Source organism: Aegilops tauschii, chromosome 1, assembly GCF_002575655.3.
Source record: "Aegilops tauschii subsp. strangulata cultivar AL8/78 chromosome 1, Aet v6.0, whole genome shotgun sequence".
Lineage (NCBI taxonomy): Eukaryota > Viridiplantae > Streptophyta > Magnoliopsida > Poales > Poaceae > Aegilops > Aegilops tauschii.
In genome coordinates this window covers 107457547-107477415 of record NC_053035.3, presented here as the reverse complement: position 1 = coordinate 107477415, position 19869 = coordinate 107457547, and positions in this window count along the sequence as shown.

Sequence of the window (19869 nt, the reverse complement as noted above, 5' to 3'; positions counted from 1 at the left end):
AAGCACCCTCGGGGTAGTAGTAGTAGTCATCGGTGGTGTCGTCTGCATCCTGGGCTCCACCATCTGGTTGCATCAACCGAAAAGAAGAAGAAAGGGGGGAAAGGGGAAGCAAAGCAACCGTGAGTACTCATCCAAAGTACTCGCAAGCAAGGATCTACACTACATATGCATCGGTATCAATTAAAAGGGTTGTATCTGTGGACTGGACTGCAGAATGCCAGAAGAGAAGGGGAAAGCCTAGCCTATCGAACACTAGCATCTTCCGGAAACCACCATCTTGCAGCAACCGGAGGGAGTAGAATAGCATAAAGCAAAGTAGTAGAAGTGTTATCAACCTCGGTCAGAGGTCCTTTCTCGACTCCCTGCAAGAAAGCAATCCCAGAGCCATACTATCCAGTTCCAATCATAATCCAATTCTCATATCCATGTCTCATCTCAAGTATCTAGTTCTAGTTGTATCGATCGGGATACAACTCCAAGTGTCTGTTACTGTAGGACAGGCTATCGATAGATGTTTTCTTCCCTGCAGGGGTGCACCAACTTACCCACCACGCTCGATTAACTCCGGCCGGACACACTTTCCTAGGTCATGCCCGGCCTCGGCCAAACAATACGCCGCAACCCGACCTAGGCTTAATAGAGAGGTCAAGCACGCCGAACTAAACCTATGCCCCCAGGGGTCATGGGCCATCGCCCCGGGAACTCCTGATTGTTGTGTGGGCGGCCGGTGAGCAGACCTAGCTACCTCCTTAAAGAAAGGCGGGAGCTTACCAGTCCAACCCGGCGCGCGCCGCTCAGTCGCATGACGTCTATTAAGCTTCGGCTGATGCATACGACGCAGAACGCCCATACTATGCCCACGTGATGGTTAGTGCTATCAGGCCAGAGGCCCCTCGGATCAAATATCCAAATCATAGTGGATTAGGAATGCGCGGTAACAAGCAGAGACTCACGAAAGATGTGACCCCATCGCCCCGTCTCGAGGACTTGCGGCAAGGGCTAGGAATGCCCGGCCACGCCTCGTAATTATCTCGCGGGCACCTTCCAGGTCAACCCGACTCCACATTACTCGCAATTATGCTCGCGCGGGTACCCCTCAGGGTCGACCCGTCTTTAGTAACATGGTTCAGTGTAAAGTCATAGTAACCATAGTAACCGTGTGTCCAAACATCAAGGGGAAAACCCGAGGAATCACCCCCGGTGAATTCCACTCGATGTAATCATCAAGGTGAACGTAAGAGGGACCACCCTCGAGGTTCACACTTGAGGGGTTGCACGACAGAGTCGTATCGGAAGTGGTTAAGGCGGAATCACCCTCGATGACCACGACCGTATAACTACACTAGCGGGTTAACATCAGAAGTGCTGATGAGGCCTCACCCTCGGCACTCGATAGTAACCCAGTAGTGTCAAGCAACTAAGGGGAAGTGATGTGCGGTGTCGGGGCCTGGTCTTTGATCCCGTTGATCGGGTCTTCGATGTTGAAGCAGGGGCAACAAGGACAAGGTGGGGGTCACTGGTGGATCACTAACCAACCTATACTAAGCAGTTTAGGATAAGCAGGTAGGTAACAATGAACAGGTTACAAAAGAGGCTATGCATCAGAATAGGAGCAATCAATTACAGTAGCAAAATCTAATGCAAGCATGAGAGAATGGAATGGGCGATATCGGGATGATCAAAAGGGGGGACTTGCCTGGTTGCTCTGGCAAGGAGGGGTCATCGTCGACGTAGTCGATCACAGGGGCAGCATCGGTCTCGGGGTCTACCGGAGAGAAGAGGGGGAAGAAACAGTAAATATATAGCAAACATAGCATCACAAAGCATAACGTGGTAATACGACGTGTCGGCTGTGACCTAACGTATGTCTACACGAATAGGTGAAGGGGGAAATTCAACCGGGAATGTTTTCCCGGTTCCGGACCTGTGCCAGACAGATGACCGGAGGGGGAAAGTTCCATGTTCAGCATGCTAGAGGCATGTGACAAATGAACGGACCGCGTATTCGGAATCGTTGGATTTTTCTGAGCAACTTTCATATAGAAAACATTTTCATCCAAGCTACGGATTATTTTATATGATTTTTGAAAGTTTAAACAATATTCTGGAATTATTTATATTAACAGAAAAGGAAATGACGTCAGCATTGCATGGGGATGACGTCAGCAGTCAACAGACTCGCTGACCAGGGTCAAACCGGGCCTGTGGGTCCAGTGGGACCCACATGTCAGCCTCTATTAGTCTAACAGTAATTTAAACTAAACTAACAGCCTAATTAGAGGGGTGGGCCCCTGGTGTCAGTGACTAACTAATTACTAATTAGTTAACAGATTGATTAACATTTTAATTATTTATAAAACATGTTTAAATAACACGGGTCCCGCATGTCAGTGGCACTGAGCTGCACAGTCAGTATGTTGGCTGGGTCAACCCAGTCAACGGGCCCTGCGGGGCCCGCTGGCAGTGACCCAGGGGTGGCCCCAGGTGTGCCACGTTGGCAGTGGCTGGCGGCGGAACGCCGGCGACCGTAAACATGGCGGAGGCGCTCGGGACCTCGCCGGAAACGCGCCACAGAGGGCCGTTTCGAGCGCGGCCTGGCTCGTTCGGACGCGGGAGGAGCAGCGCATCCAACTGTGGCCTTAGCTCGGGCTAAGGCGGGCTGCAACAACGGCGGCGTCGAGCAGAGGCAGCGGCGGCGGCGGGCGATGGTGGATTCAGCGATGCAGGGCACGGGTTGGCGCCCAGAGAGGGCCTACGAGCAGCTAGCGCTCGCGCGCGTCCGATGGAGGTAGCGGGAGGCTGCGGGGAGGCCCGTGGGGACGCCGATGATGAGCGACGCGCCGGCCGGAGTCGGGCGCAGATGGATCCGGTGCAAGGGGACATGGGAGGACAAGCAGAGGGCACTAGCGGCTTCACCGGGAGGCTCTCAGCACGTGCTCGTGCTCGGCTAGCTCAGAACGAGCGGTGGCCATGGCGGCGATGGAGCAGGGCGGCGGTGGCCTACGGGAGCTATGGCGATGGCGGTTACACGCATGGAAACGGACGGGGGGTGAGGGGTTACGCGTGGGAGCTCACCGTGGGGCCGTAGGGGATGGCAGCGGGCTTGATGGAGGCTCGAGGTGGCCGGATTCGTCGACGGAGTGTGTCGGAGCCGAGGAAGAAGCCGGTGGCGGGGACGGCACCGCGGGGGCGTCCCGCTCGAGCGTGCGATCGGAGAAGATGCAGCGGAGGCCGGTGAAGCGGAATAGCACGTCGGAGGGAAGAGGGGGCGGCGCTCGCCGCGGTGGTGCCAGACGGCGATGACGCGGCGCTCAGGCGAGATGGAGCGCGCGAGGTGGAGAGTGGGCGAGATCTGGGGGGAGAGGGAAAAATATCTGCGTGGGGAGGGGGCTGACGAGGATGAGGTCGAGGGGGGAGGGCTCGTCCTTATCCCCGGCGTTGCCGCGGCGTGGGGCGGCGACCGCGGGCACGGGCGCTCGGTCGCCCGCACAGTGAAGACGACGCGAGAGGGGGAGCTCGGCGGCCTGGGTCGGCCAGGTGGGCTGAGTCCCAAGGGGGGCGCGGTGGCCAGCTGGGCCAGTTGGCTCGGGCCAGGCACTGTGCACTCCGGCCAGTGCGCAGTGGCCTGTGCTCTTTCTCTTTTGTTTTTTTAAATTAAAATAGAGAGAGGAAAAGATTTATTTGAGCATCCAAAGGATTTAGGAAAAATATGGGACTTGGCCCATTAATTCCTCCACATTTAGGTATTGCCACAAATACTTTAGAGGCAAGAGGATTTGACTAGGAATTTTGGAAATTGGGAATGGCATATTTAAATGCTGCTAGAACACTAATTAATTTCCAGGGGCAATTTGGGAACTCCAAAGATTTTGGTTTTAACATGAAAAATACTTAGAGAATATTTGTCATATTGTGAACTATTTTGATTGCATGAAAGAAGAAGCAATATTTGACATGCAATTTGAATTTGAATTTGAAGCAGATTTTGGACAAGTGGCATTTGGGCATGATGATCATGATGACATGACCTTTATTAGGGGGAGATTACTGTAGTGTGATGCTGGGGATGTTACAAGTCTCCTCCACTACAAGAAATCTCGTCCCGAGATTTAAGTGGTGAAGTAAAGAGTAACTTCGGGAGAACTGACCCTTATAGGGTTAATTATCTGGTGAACAATTCAGGGAATGAGGCAGAAGTATCTCTCGAGTTGAAACTTAATAAACATCGAGAGCAAAGTATGAAGGTACAATAGGAAGTTTCAAGCGAATGGACAAACGATTGATACCTGAACAAAGTGTGAGGAAGGGGTTCAGAGCATCGGGAATAGATCATCTCTCGAAAGGTGGCTCGTGACATGATACGAAGCCAAATGCAAGAATATTTCGGAATCAAAGATATACAGGAGAGTCAGGTTCCAATCCTGTGGAACTGTGGGTTATGAGCCCACCATGTGGGTTAAAAGTAGAAAGGGGGCCGATAGCAAGGCATGTCAGATGATAGACTGTCAGTTATATTATCAACAACATTGGTACCAAGGGCGAGGGACGAAGAGAACTATTTTCCTGCTCGTTGAACGAGGCGGACCAATAGGCAAAGTTCTCGTCCATCGATGGTTACCGGAATGTCAACAGCAATAATAACAAGGTCTTACTGACAAATTGTACACCGAGGTGTTTTCATAAGCAGGGAACTATTACTGCTTAGATCTCATAAACCACCAGAAAGGTTAAACAAAACAATGGAAAAGAAAAGGTGATCATTAGATTAATCAGAACATTGGAAAGGAAAATGTGTTCACACACCAGGATTGGGAGTATATCCTTCCCAAGGGGAAGCGGAGCCGGATATACATGATATGACAACAAATTCAAAAGCATTTAGATAATGGGGCGAGGGAAGAATCATGATATTACCCATACAACGGTGTTTGGATAATAGATCAAGAAACATTCAACAAGGTGCTTCCAATGTTCTTGTTGATATACGGAATACCTCAGTCATGCTTCGAGGTAGCATTAACATGGTGTTACAAGTAGGGGTTGGAGTTGAAGATCACAAGAAATACTCAAGGAACAATTGCAGGAATAGCAAGGAGTCCAAGGTATAACCAAGACATGATCAATCATGTGTTGGAAAGAAGACAAGGGGGTAGTTGATGATAACTCAACATTAGAGGGGCGAAGATGGTATTTCTCATCATGAATTCGATTGATATCCTAGAATAGCTCAGAATGTTGATGATGATCACGACACATTTGTCGAGAGATTTCATGAAGATGTAATTGATCGGCAATGACATCAAGTCAAAGGAATGAGAAAGCGAAAGGTTATTGAAACCATGAGTACGACACAAAGTCGAAATCAAACTTGCTGTTCAAGGTGAAATGATATGACGAGAAAGATCGATGTAAGCTTATCTTATCATCAAAAATTATGCTCCGGGAAGAAGGACCAGGTAGCACAGTTAAAATTTAGCACGATAATAACATAGCCGGCCAGGCTAGGAATGACTTGGAGGACTATTAAACTCGTAAGCAATGAAAATTACTTAGAGTTATTGAATTAGAGTGCGGAATCAATTCTCTTATAGGTGTTCTCGAGTGACCAATAACTCAGAACCCGGGGGGAAATCTGAAATCGGTGAGAAGCAATACTAGATGAAGACTCATAGGAAGCAACACAGTTCTTTGATATTCTCGAGGTACCAGAGGGTAATACTTGAAGGAAGATCAAAATAGAGGTTGCGTAGATGCATTGATCTGCAGAAGACAAGTGCTTTAACTTGTCCGAGAAATGGAATTAAAGGGGAACAATCATGGTGAGAACCACAGTTGCAAAGGACCAAACATAGATACCATATGAACTTATAATAAGGGGATTATTATATCACAAGAAGCTTCCATGATAAGATCCACATTAGGTCCATGGGCATGAACACAAAGTTCAAGGTCGACTCCCACTTCTCCAATGCATAACCTTTCATTCACTTCTCGCGTTCAATGAAGTTGTAGTGTTGAAATGTTATCTGGCAAAACACCAGAAGAGTATGACTTGTGACAACTCTCGGGTTCACATGGATTAAGAAGGCATAGGTTCAACCCATAGGGGCATCTTGGGAACATATACCACAAACTTCACGAGTAAAATAACACAAGCTTGAAGGCAGAGCATGGTTGAGAAGGCAGAGGATAAAATTTACCAAAGGCTTTATGTATCTGAGGAAAGGCTCCAAGAGGTTATTGAATATGAAGGACATTGTCAGATAAAATCCAACAAAGGATCTGGCGGTCCACATAGGATCTGATGTGAGTATCGGTACTCAACCAGAAGAAGAAAGAATGCAAAGGCTTCGGATTATAGAAACATCTGAATAATTCGATGCTTAAATGCAAAGAAATCATGATTTCAAAAATAGAAGATCAGAAGCAGACGCTTTGATCAAAAGATAAGTAAGTTGAATAGCCCTAGGGATACAATTGACGGCAATTTGATTGGTCGAGAAACAACTCTTGGTCAAATGACGTCCAAGCCGGAAGGATGAATTCTATGATCCGACTGAGGATTGCGAGCATCCGCAACATATATGAATCAACAGAATCAAATGATAATGACAAAGGATGCCAATAAGATTACTATACTTATGGGATTTAACCATAATGCAAGTAAGCAAGAATTTCAAGAGCAATAAGCTGCTAAGGATTTTCGGAAGATCGAATAGGATTTCGAAGATTTTTGTGAAACACTCAAAAAACTGGGGATGAAGAATCTTCGGTAATTGAGAGGAATTATTCGTAGGGGTATTCATGTGGCAAAGAACTTCAAGGCAATTGCAGAAGGGGTTCTCGGGACAACGGAGAGTATTTCAGGGCATCTTTTAGAAACAAGAGCAACTAGGGACAAAGGAATGAACGGCAACTATATGTACGTATCCATAAGGATATATCAGTGTTAAGGGATTGCAAAAGAAATGAACACAAGTTCTCGGGAGTAGATCGGAGAGTATCTTCGAAGTCTTCTGGCGAAGAAAGTGATCATCGATAATTTCGGGGCTCTCCGGGAGGAAGTGGGTACGAGAACCTAATGTCAGAGTTAGTAAAATGTTTAACCGAATAGAAGAGAGAACAGAGTCCCAGAGTATAGCAGAGGAGTAAAAGATCCTAATACCACCCAATGGCGACGTGGGCCCGTAAGCCACACAGCCAATGTTAGTAAAAGTTTTTCAGTGACTAGACTCAACTTCGGCCAAGGAGTTGGAAAGGGGGCTACATACAGGCAGTCGGCTCTGATACCAACTTGTGACGCCCTCGATTCAATCGTACACTAATCATACACGCAAATGTGTACGATCAAGATCATGGACTCACGGGAAGATATCACAACACAACTCTAGACACAAATTAGAATAATACAAGCTTTATATTACAAGCCAGGAGCCTCGAGGGATCGAATACTCAAGAGTCAGTGGAAGCAACAATCTCTGAGTACAGACATAAGTTAGACAAGTTTGCCTTAAGAAGGCTGGCACAAAAATAGCAACGATCGAAAAGGCAAGGCCTCCTGCCTGGGAGCCTCCTAACTACTCCTGACCGTCGGCGGTCTCCACGTAGTAGTAAGCACCCTCGGGGTAGTAGTAGTCATCGGTGGTGTCGTCTGGATCCTGGGCTCCACCATCTGGTTGCATCAACCGGAAAGAAGAAGAAAGTGGGAAAAGGGGAAGCAAAGCAACCGTGAGTACTCATCCAAAGTACTCGCAAGCAAGGATCTACACTACATATGCATCGGTATCAATGAAAAGGGTTGTATCTGTGGACTGGACTGCAGAATGCCAGAAGAGAAGGGGAAAGCCTAGCCTATCGAAGACTAGCATCTTCTGGAAACCACCATCTTGCAGCAACCGGAGGGAGTAGAATAGCATAAAGTAAAGTAGTAGAAGTGTTATCAACCTCGGCCAGAGGTCCTTTCTCGACTCCCTGCGAGAAAGCAATCCCAGAGCCATACTATCCAGTTCCAATCATAATCCAATTCTCATATCCATGTCTCATCTCAAGTATCCAGTTCTAGTTGTATCGATCGGGATACAACTCCAAGTGTCCATTACCATAGGACATGCTATCGATAGATGTTTTCTTCCCTGCAGGGGTGCACCAACTTACCCACCACGCTCGATTAACTCCGGCCGGACACACTTTCCTGGGTCATGCCCGGCCTCGGCCAAACAATACGCCGCAACCCGACCTAGGCTTAATAGAGAGGTCAAGCACGCCGGACTAAACCTATGCCCCCAGGGGTCATGGGCCATCGCCCCGGGAACTCCTGCATGTTGCGTGGGCGGCCGGTGAGGAGACCTAGCTACCTCCTTAAAGAAAGGCGGGAGCTTACCAGTCCAACCCGGCGCACGCCGCTCAGTCGCATGACGTCTATTAAGCTTCGGCTGATGCATACGACGCAGAACGCCCATACTATGCCCACGTGATGGTTAGTGCTATCAGGCCAGAGGCCCCTTGGATCAAATATCCAAATCGTAGTGGATTAGGAACGTGCGGTAACAAGCAGAGACTCACGAAAGATGTGACCCCATCGCCCCGTCTCGAGGACTTGCGGCAAGGGCTAGGAATGCCCGGCCACGCCTCGTAATTATCTCGCGGGCACCTTCCAGGTCAACCCGACTCCACATCACTCGCAATTATGCTCGCGCGGGTACCCCTCAGGGTCGACCCGTCTTTAGTAACATGGTTCAGTGTAAAGTCATAGTAACCATAGTAACCGTGTGTCCAAACATCAAGGGGAAAACCCGAGGAATCACCCCCGGTGAATTCCACTCGATGTAATCATCAAGGTGAACGTAAGAGGGACCACCCTCGAGGTTCACACTTGAGGGGTTGCACGACAGAGTCATATCGGAAGTGGTTAAGGCGGAACCACCCTCGATGACCACGACCGTATAACTACACTAGTGGGTTAACATCAGAAGTGCTGATGAGGCCTCACCCTCGCCACTCGATAGTAAACCAGTAGTGTCGAGCAACTAAGGGGAAGTGATGTGCGGTGTCGGGGCCTGGTCTTCGATCCCGTTGATCGGGTCTTCGATGTTGAAGCAGGGACAACAAGGACAAGGTGGGGGTCACTGGTGGATCACTAACCAACCTATACTAAGCAGTTTAGGATAAGCAGGTAGGTAACAATGAACATGTTACAAAAGAGGCTATGCATCAGAATAGGAGCAATCAATTACAGTAGCAAAATCTAATGCAAGCACGAGAGAATGGAATGGGCGATATCGGGATGATCAAAAGGGGGGGCTTGCCTGGTTGCTCTGGCAAGGAGGGGTCGTCGTCGACGTAGTCGATCACAGGGGCAGCATCGGTCTCGGGGTCTACCGGAGAGAAGAGGGGGAAGAAACAGTAAATATAAAGCAAACATAGCATCACAAAGCATAACGTGGTAATACGACGTGTCGGGTGTGACCTAACGTATGTCTACACGAATAGGTGAAGGGGGAAATTCAACCGGGAATGTTTTCCCGGTTCCGGACCTGTGCCAGACACATGACTCGAGGGGGAAAGTTCCATGTTCAGCATGCTAGAGGCATGTGACAAATGAACGGACAGCGTATTCGAATTCGTTGGATTTTTTGAGCAACTTTCATATAGAAAACATTTTCATCCGAGCTACGGATTATTTTATATGATTTTTGAAAGTTTTAACAATATTCTGGAATTAATTATATTAACAGAAAAAGGAAATGACGTCAGCATTGCGTGGGGATGACGTCAGCAGTCAACAGACTCGCTGACCAGGGTCAAACCGGGCATGTGGGTCCAGTGGGACCCACATGTCAGCCTTTGTTAGTCTACAGTAATTTAAACTAAACTAACAGCCTAATTAGAGGGGTGGGCCCCTGGTGTCAGTGACTAACTAATTACTAATTAGTTAACAGATTAATTAACATTTTAATTATTTATAAAACCTGTTTAAATAACACGGGGCCCGCATGTCAGTGGCACTGGGCTGCACAGTCAGTACGTTGACTGGGTCAACCCAGTCAACGGGGCCTGCGGGGCCCGCTGGCAGTGACCCAGGGGTGGCCCCAGGTGTGCCACGTTGGCAGTGGCCGGCGGCTGAACGCCGGCGACTGAAAACATGGCGGAGGCGTTCGGGACCTCGCCGGAAACACGCCACAGAGGGCCGTTTCGAGCGCGGCCCGGCTCGTTCGGACGCGGGAGGAGCGGCGCATCCAACTGTGGCCTTAGCTCGGGCTGAGGCGGGCTGCAACAACGGCGGCGTCGAGCAGAGGCGGCGGCGGCGGGTGATGGTGGATTCGGCGATGCAGGGCACGGGTCGGCGCCCAGAGAGGTTTTGTGACCGTGCTCGCAAACCTCACCCGCCGTGCCTATGCATTAGAAGAGCCCCCAGAATATGTTGTGTACCAAGGACTCATGAGCGGTGAGAGCCGTCAGTTCTGGGCCACTGTGCACATCTATGGTAGGGGCCTATCGCCAGAACGCCCCTACAGGTTCACTGGAAGGACAACTTCCTTTGAGCCACAAGCCATCCAACTGGCAGCTCGAGAAGCTATAGTTCAACTCCGGCACGTGTCGCCCAGAGTTAACTGTCGCTCGTTCTACTACTACCCCAGTGTGACGGGTATGGTAGGCCGCCCCAGGTTGCCAACGGAGATCACGAGACAGATCCTGCACTATTGCATCTGGTGCGCTATGTAAGCGCACTAGAGCAACTGTTCGATCAAATCACTCTTGATCTGGTCGCAGCTCGTGGAGCCGAGCCCTAGCGAGAGGAGAAGTGGAGCCCGACGCCGACAACCCAGTCGTGCTGTTCGGACACCCGATCGAGCCCTTGAGGTCCGCCCCAGCCATCAACCAAAATACTTTGGTGTCCCCAGAAGTGCTTCGTCGCCTTTTGGGAACACGCTCCAACGGGATTGTGGCCAGCAACCCCGCGATGGTCATCACCACTACCCCGACCCTGCAGCCCCTCAACCTCAACCAGCAAATCTCGACGGTGAAACCCGTGGAGAAGCCTCGACGTCCGCAAGGCCAGCCCACTTAGACATTAACGTAGCAGACTAAGTCGCTCGAGTAGTAACGAGCCTTATTATGTCTACGCCTTGTAATTGTTTGATCTTGTATCTCCATTATTAAATGTTGTCCGCTTGTGCACCCCTATTTTTGGAGTAGTAGCCATGCATAAGTACGTCAGCGTACAGATGCATCTTTTGAATTCCGGGCGCAGCTACCAAAACCACACCCGACGACACCCACAGCAATGCGTCACATTTATGAGATATGTGTATCTGTGGCTTTGACCTCAACCCCAAAACAGTTACCCTTCACCACGGTAAATAACCCAGTCCCAATGCTATATAAAGGCCACCTCGTGACCTTACCAAGTACCCCTCACCTTGTGCGCAACACTCACAGCCTTTTCTTTGCATTGCTGACCCCCAGTATTTATCTGAGAACCCCAAACGCAACCCCGGGTAGTTTTGTTAAATTATTGTGGGACTTTACCTGCAGTACCATGAGTGCCATCCATCCACCCCAGTACGAGTTGCTCAAATCGAGGATCACCCCATCCACCTCAAAATATTGGGCAGTAGTGCACATCCCTCCCGAAAACCCAAACCAAGACCCAACGGAAGTTTCCTTCGTGGGGAAATCCATGCCGACTCCGCATATGGCCATAAAAGCTGCTGCGTACGAAGCGCTCGCTCGTCTTTGATTCGCGGTACCCTATGCCAACGAACGAGGATATTATTATTTTCCGAGTCGTGCAGCACCCGGAGAAGTTGCATCTTTTCCCGGTGGACGAATTGAGAGGGATCCAGTACTGGCCAACCTTGCCCAGTATGTGATCGCTCAGGAGCGTTTGACTCAGCGGGTAATGGGTTATCTCCAGAGCCTCGCTGATTTAAATCCTCAGATCGCTATTGGCAGACCACTGAGGCCTGACCAGGAGAGACGCGTTCATCGACTGGTCAACCCGCTGCCCCCGATAGAAGAAGAGTGCGCCCCAGTACCAGAGACGTTTTCTCAGGACCCTGTCCGTTTGCCTTTTTTATTGTAGACATCACCGCTATGTTTATTATCCCAGTATTTATTTATGTACTGTAACTTGTACGTGGTATCCAAAAAGTTTGTGCGGCGTACCAAATATTTGGTTTCAATTATGTGAGCAGTTTTACTGCTGTTAGTTTTGTTTTAACTAATTTTCACCCACGATAAAATTCAAGTGAGTTTTCTTTCCCTGAGTTGCTGCAGTGTATACATCTTCACGACATAGATTTTTATTCATGCAGCACCATAACAGCAGACTCACAACCACAACCACTCGACCTCGTGCGCTAATTACAAATCCTCGTACACATTTTTGCGCCTAACTGATCACACCCGAGGACACCACAGTCTCAGTAAGAGAGATTTGTGAGTGATCGTTCGGGCGCAAGTTGCTCCAGCCCACCGACAGCAGTTAGCGCTCGATGGCGCACCTAATCCTCGTGATCGCCGCCACCGCGAAGAGCTAACACTCGAGCGGCAGCATCACAACGATCATCCAGGATCATCGCGCACAAGAGCACGGAGAACCCCAGCAACGTCGCCAAACCTCCACACACCAGGACCACGTACCAGTCCGGCATCGCCTCCGCCATTAGAGCCTCGTCTCGAGCTCCTGCAAACAGCAATGGAGGAGAGGGAAGAAGAAGTAGAAGCGAGGCCAGGTGTGAGGAAGAAGAGAGGAGCACCGCGATCATTTTATAGCTCGAGATCGGTGTACGGTGGGCGAGGTCCACCAGCGCCACTCGTCGCTCGATCGCCGGTGTTCGGAGGCGAGTCCGCGAGCAGTGCCGATAGTGCACTGGCCCGCGAGGTGAGTGCACGCTGCACCGGCAGCTAGCACGCCGCGCACTACCGCTGTACGGCCTAGATGCCCTACGCGCTAGGCGTCGCCGGTGGAGGAACCGCGGGAAAGCCCGTGAAGGAGAGCAAGAAGAGAAAGCCAGAGGTAGAAGAGGCCGACAGTGGGCCCCAGGTCCACCTGTCAGCCAGAGAGAGCACTGTGCTCTCGGGTACGACCAGCGTATTTTAGTAATTTAGAATTTATTCTAAATTACTGTATCCATGTAGAAATATCTCGTTTTTTCCCCAACCATGGATTTTTTCGCGCAACGCCAGTATACCACACTGTGGTTTTACACCACTTATTGCCCTCTCACTGTAGCCACATTTTTATTGCATAGTAGAATGTTGATTTCTTTTTTTGGTAAAAGCAATGTTTGTTCAAAACAGCTTTTAACAAATCTCGAGGATGAGATTTTTCTTAAGGGGGGTAGTGTTGTGACACCCCAAAATTTTGACCTTGTTTTATTAATTAAAATTTTGCCAGGAGATTAAACTTTTCCAATTGTCTGGATTTATCCCTTGATTTCAGAACCTCCCTTTTCTTTAATATTGTGGAGTTTTTACCTCAAGTGGAAACTTTCCAAAAGTATTATTGGACTTGTATACTCTCCCTATAAAACAATTCTTTATCAGTGGATTTAATTGCATAATTGCTTTTCCTGAGCTTTATTCCTTTAAAATGACTTTTCATAAAATTGGAGCCTCTTTTGCACTGCAACCATTTTGATTAATGCATTTAAAATTTTCACCAAAATTTGGGGATGTCATGTGATGTTTCCACATCACTTTTATGCAAGAACATCTTTTGGTCATTGGAGATTTTGAGCTCTACATCAACTTTTCAAATCTGGTCCAGTAGGTATTTTTGCACTACAACCTATTTAAATTTTCTTTTAAAAATTCTTCCAAGTGTTTGGAAATGTCAGTGGATGCACCTGATTCAACTTTATGCTAAAACCCAGTGATGTTCTTTGAAATATTTGAGTGAATCAACCTCATCTTCATTCTGCTCCAGTTTGGTGATTTGTACTGCAACCTTATTTTATTTTGCTCTAGTTCCCATGAGCTTTTTCCTGCTTATAGCCCTCCCTACAAAACCCTTAAGTCCAGGAGAGTGGACCCATTGGAGGATTTTAAGTGCATGCAATGAGACCTTTTTCTTTCTGTCCAAAACTGAAGTTTTGCAAAACTTGCACTAGCAAGTTTCTGGTTTTGCCCAAATGATCTTGCCATCATCACCTACATCTAGAGAGACCCTGATCTGGAGATTTTGGCCACTCCAAGAGTTGCCTAAATACACTTAGCATTCTGTCGAACACTTGGTGTGCACAGTCAGTTTTGACATGAGTTTTAGTTTGCACTGTGTACTTGATCCACTGACCCAACAACCTTGTCCACTAAGCTCCTAGCTATCCCTAACCCTGTCCTGTTAATTGCCAGCCTCGCTCCAGCACGCTAGGCTGCCCTGGCATTACGTCGAGCATGTCCCGTGCGTGCTCTGGGCGCGCGCGCACCGAGCCGCCGCGTCCCGCCCCTGGCCCTTGCTCGCCTGCAGAGCCACGCACTACCCTCGCCCACTCGCCAGTACCCTCCAAGCCACCCCTGGCGCCCTGCAGCGCCGCCGTCAGGGCTCCCTTGGCGGCACGCCGGCGTCGGCAGTGAGCTCCTGCCACGGACAGCGCCGCCCAAGCCACCCGCGCGCCAGCTGCCCCTTGGAGCAGCTCGAGCTTATCCTGGAGCCCGTCGGCACGCGCTCGTCGCCGCCACGTCGCCCTGCGGCTATAGAGCGACGGTCGCCGGTGTTCTTATCCATGGCCGCCGCGGGACCAGCCTCGAACGCCTATAAAAGGAGGCCCCGAGCCCCTCCGAGCGCTCAGGCGACCTCAGGCCTCTCCCCTAGCGCTCCCCTAGCCGCGGATTGACCGAAAGAGGCCATCTCCCCCACCTCCGGCAGGTTCGGCCACCGTCTCCCTCCAGTCCCGCTAGTCGCCATCAAAGCCCCCCCCCCCCAGCTCATCTAGCACCACCATCCGACTCGCCTCAACCTCACGGAGTCGCCCATCCTCTTAGCTTCGATCGAGAGCCACCACAGCCCAAACCCCCAATCATGCCCGAAACCTCCTCCGCTGCGGAGCTCGCCGCCGGCGACTCCCTTCACCCCCACGGCCCCCTCGACCACCGGGAGGACCGCCCTGGAGCCACGGATCCATCCCTGCCCTCCGGAGCCCGTGTGGAGCCGCCGTTCGTCGACGGCGATCGCCGGAGTCCCGCCTCCATTCGGGCAGAGGAAGAGGAGGGAGGAGAGACTAGTCAAACCTGACCAGTGGGCCCCCTGGACCCACTGTTAGTGACCCAGCCCCCGCCGTCATGTGTTTTAAGTGGAGGCGTATTTCGCAAGATACGTCTTCACTAAACAGAAAGCGTAAGCCCCTCCGAAACGTTTTCTTTTTCTGTTTTGTTTTAAAACAGAACTTTGACTAAACTTTGACTGGCTATATCTTTTAAAATAAAACTCCAAATGAGTTGATTCTTTTTCCTACCTCTCTCAAATTTCATCTAGTTTATTTTAAGATTTATTTCAAAAATATTTCAGACAAATTTTTGTACTGTTTTTGAAATATTTGTTATTTAAATATATTTTTTCAAAATAGGAAATGGAGAGAGAAGAAAACTTTCAAAAAGTGCACCCCCTTGCATACTCTTGAAGGCAAGCATTCTGACTCTGGCATAATATTTCTGTGAGGTGTTTTGATACGGTTACAACACCACCTCGACTTGGAGCATACGTTATTTTTATGTAACGGTAAAGTCACACGCACGAGTGCATATTGGAGATGCTTTGCTGTTAGTAATGGATATGCTGGTGATAGTGATCATCCTCGGGAGCTTCTCATGCATACCGGAAGGAAGCCGGGAAAGTCGTGGTCTTGGGTAGACACGAGCTTGTCCCTAGTTCCTCGTCGAGACGAGTATGTCCGGTATGGCATGGTGAGGCTTGATGAGTGGTGAGTTTATCTGTTTATGGTAATATAATTGTTATGCAAATCATACGGGGAATACTGGAACCTCCTGAGTCGGCCGTAGATCGAGTCTTGCTCCAGTAACCCCCATACTTGTTTCGTACTACCACTTGTCCCTGCCGCAGGTAGGGTACGGTTTAGTAAGTTGTCAACCCCTTACCACAGCACACGCCGTACAGAGAGGCCATGGTGGAAGATACCGGATGCATCCGGTAGGCATGCCACCTGGTCCGGGGGCATGGGTGTTTCCGGTTGGGACCGAGAGGGGGGCACCCCTTAGAGCGCGCGATATAAATTTGATCCCATGCTACGTCGAGGTTGTAGCCTCCCCACTTAGAGTTTTACTTGACAGGTGTCGTGGGTGATTCCAGACACCGATAAGTTAAGCTGGTGTGTGCAGGTCAGGCATGTTTTCAATTAAAAGGCCGTAGGCGGGATTAGTCCCAATGGACTAAATAAATCCATTACTCGTGGGTAAAGAGTACACCCTCTGCAGAGGTTATATCTATTCGGATAGCCAGGTCCATGGGTAAGGACTACAGTCTGAGTTGGGTCTAGTGACGGTTTTCGGATGGAGAAACGGCTACACTAGAACATTGATTATGACCTAAGACATGTGAGGATTATGTTTATTATTATTATGGACTAACCAATTACATTATTTGAATTAGTAAGTATCCCTGGGACGGTTCTACCTCCTGGATACTGACTGCGATTATTGTTTATAAGCCCTTTATGTGGCGTCGCTCAGACGCCCGACTGCGGCATGTTTGTCATTTCTTTATTATTTATAAGCCCTTTATGTGGCGTCGCTCAGACGCCCGACTGCGGCATGTTTGTCATTCCTTTATTATTTATAAGCCCTTTATGTGGCGTCGCTCAGACGCCCGACTGCGGCATGTTTGTCGTTTATTTATTATTTATAAGCCCTTTATGTGGCGTCGCTCATACGCCCGACTGCGGCATGTTTGTCATTTATTTAATTATTCTTTATAAGCCCTTTATGTGGTGTCACTCAGACTCCCGACTGCGGCATGCTTGTTATTTAATTATTCTTTATAATCCCTTTTTGTGGTGTCGCTCTGACGCCCGACTGCGGCATTGTTAATTTATTTGCACTCTCTCGAGGAGCCATTTCAGACACTCGATTAGTGCATCCTATTTTCTACTCCCGTATTGCATGTTCATATTTTACCTGCATGCGTGCATCACAGATTTCGTTTATTTCGTGACAGACGTTATGATCATAGAACATTTCGGAGCATGATTATCCCTTATTATATTATACCCGTGCTCTTAATGTTTGCGAGTACATTCAAACGTACTCACTGGCTTGTCCCTGGCTATTGTCTTGGCCAGATTTCTTGCTTGGAGAGAGCATTGCGAAGACAGCCCCGGAACCTACACAATGATGAGAGCAGCCTCGCGGAGATAGGAGTTATCCTGGTCAGTTGTTCTTGTGGGAAATGGAGTCCCATAGACGCAGATGAACCACAAATCGCTTCCGCCATCAACCACTAGAAACCAAGTGTTGTACTCATAGGCCACAATGGTCTCGTACTACATATTTTGTACTTTGCTTGGAATTCTTGTATCAAGTTGGTGCCTCATCAGCTAACAGTAATCCTGGGGCTGGTGAGCAAAAAGGCCATTTTCTGGGAAATTAATATCCCGAAAATCCGGCCCTGACAGGGGCCGTAGGGGATGGCAGCGGGCTTGATGGAGGCTCGAGGTGGCCGGATTCGTTGACGGAGCGTGTCGGAGCCGAGGAAGAAGCCGGTGGCGGGGACGGCGCCGTGGGGCGTCCCGCTCGAGCGTGCGGTCGGAGAAGATGCAGCGGAGGCCGGTGAAGCGGAAGGGCACGTCGGAGGGAAGAGGGGGCAGCGCTCGCCGCGGTGGTGCCAGACGGCGGCGACGCGGCGCTCAGGCGAGACGGAGCACGCGAGGTGGAGAGTGGGCGAGATCTGGGGGGGGGAGGGAAAAATATCTGCGCGGGGAGGGGGCTGACGAGGATGAGGTCGAGGGGGGAGGGCTCGTCCTTATCCACGGCGTTGCCGCGGCGTGGGGCGGCGACCGCGGGCACGGACGCCCGGTCGCCCGCACAGTGAAGACGATGCGGGAGGGGGAGCTGGGCGGCCTGGGTCGGCCAGGTGGGCTGAGGCCCAAGGGGGGCGCGGTGGCCAGCTGGGCCAGTTGGCTCGGGCCAGGCACTGTGCACTCCGGCCAGTGCGCAGTGGCCTGTGCTCTTTCTCTTTTCTTTTTTTAAATTAAAATAGAGAGAGGAAAAGATTTATTTGAGCATCCAAAGGATTTAGGAAAAATATGGGACTTGGCCCATTAATTCCTCCACATTTAGGTATTGCCACAAATACTTTGGAGGCAAGAGGATTTGACTAGGAATTTTGGAAATTGGGAATGGCATATTTAAATGCTGCTGGAACACTAATTAATTTCCAGGGGCAATTTGGGAACTCCAAAGATTTTGGTTTTAACATGAAAAATACTTAGAGAATATTTGTCATATTGTGAACTATTTTGATTGCATGAAAGAAGAAGCAATATTTGACATGCAATTTGAATTTGAATTTGAAGCAGATTTGGGACAAGTGGCATTTTGGCATGATGATCATGATGACATGACCTTTATTAGGGGGAGATTACTGTAGTGTGATGCTGGGGATGTTACAGCCGTTCTCCGGAACTATGGAGCGAGCAACAAATTTGTTGGAAATCATACATACAGATGTATGTGGTCCGATGAATGTTGAGGGTCGCGGCGGGTATCGTTATTTTCTCACCTTCACAGATGATTTAAGCAGATATGGGTATATCTACTTAATGAAACATAAATATGAAACATTTGAAAAGTTCAAAGAATTTCAGAGTGAAGTTGAAAATCATCGTAACAAGAAAATAAAGTTTCTACGATCTGATCGTGGAGGAGAATATCTGAGTTACGAGTTTGGTCTTCATTTGAAACAATGCGGAATAGTTTCGCAACTTACGCCACCCGGAACATCACAACGTAATGGTGTGTCCGAACGTCGTAATTGTACTTTACTAGATATGGTGCGATCTATGATGTCTCTTACTGATTTACCGCTATCATTTTGGGGTTATGCTTTAGAGACGGCTGCATTCACGTTAAATAGGTTACCATCGAAATCCGTTGAGATGACGCCTTATGAACTGTGGTTTGGCAAGAAACCAAAGTTGTCGTTTCTTAAAGTTTGGGGCTGCAATGCTTATGTGAAAAAGCTTCAACCTGATAAGCTCGAACCCAAATCGAAGAAATGTGTCTTCATAAGATACCCAAAGAAAACTTTTGGGTACACCTTCTATCACAGATCTGAAGGCAAGACTTTTGTTGCTAAATTTGGATCCTTTCTAGAGAAGGAGTTTCTCTCGAAAGAAGTGATTGGGAGGAAAGTAGAACTTGATGAGGTAACTTTACCTGCTCCCTTATTGGAAAGTAGTTCATCACAGAAATTTGTTCCTATGACTCCTACACCAATTAGTGAGGAAGCTAATGATGATGATCATGTAACTTCAGATCAAGTTACTACCGAACCTCGTAGGTCAACCAGAGTGAGATCCGCACCAGAGTGGTATGGTAATCCTGTTCTGGAGGTCATGTTACTTGACCATGACGAACCTACGAACAATGAGGAAGCGATGATGAGCCCAGATTCCGCGAAATGGCTTGAGGCCATGAAATCTGAGATGGGATCCATGTATGAGAACAAAGTGTGGACTTTGGTTGACTTGCCCGATGATCGGCAAGCCGTAGAAAATAAATGGATCTTCAAGAGGAAGACAGAAGCTGATAGTAGTGTTACTATGTACAAAGCTAGACTTGTCGAAAAAGGTTTTGACAAAGTTGAAGGTGTTGACTATAATGAGATTTTCTCACTCGTAGCGATGCTTAAGT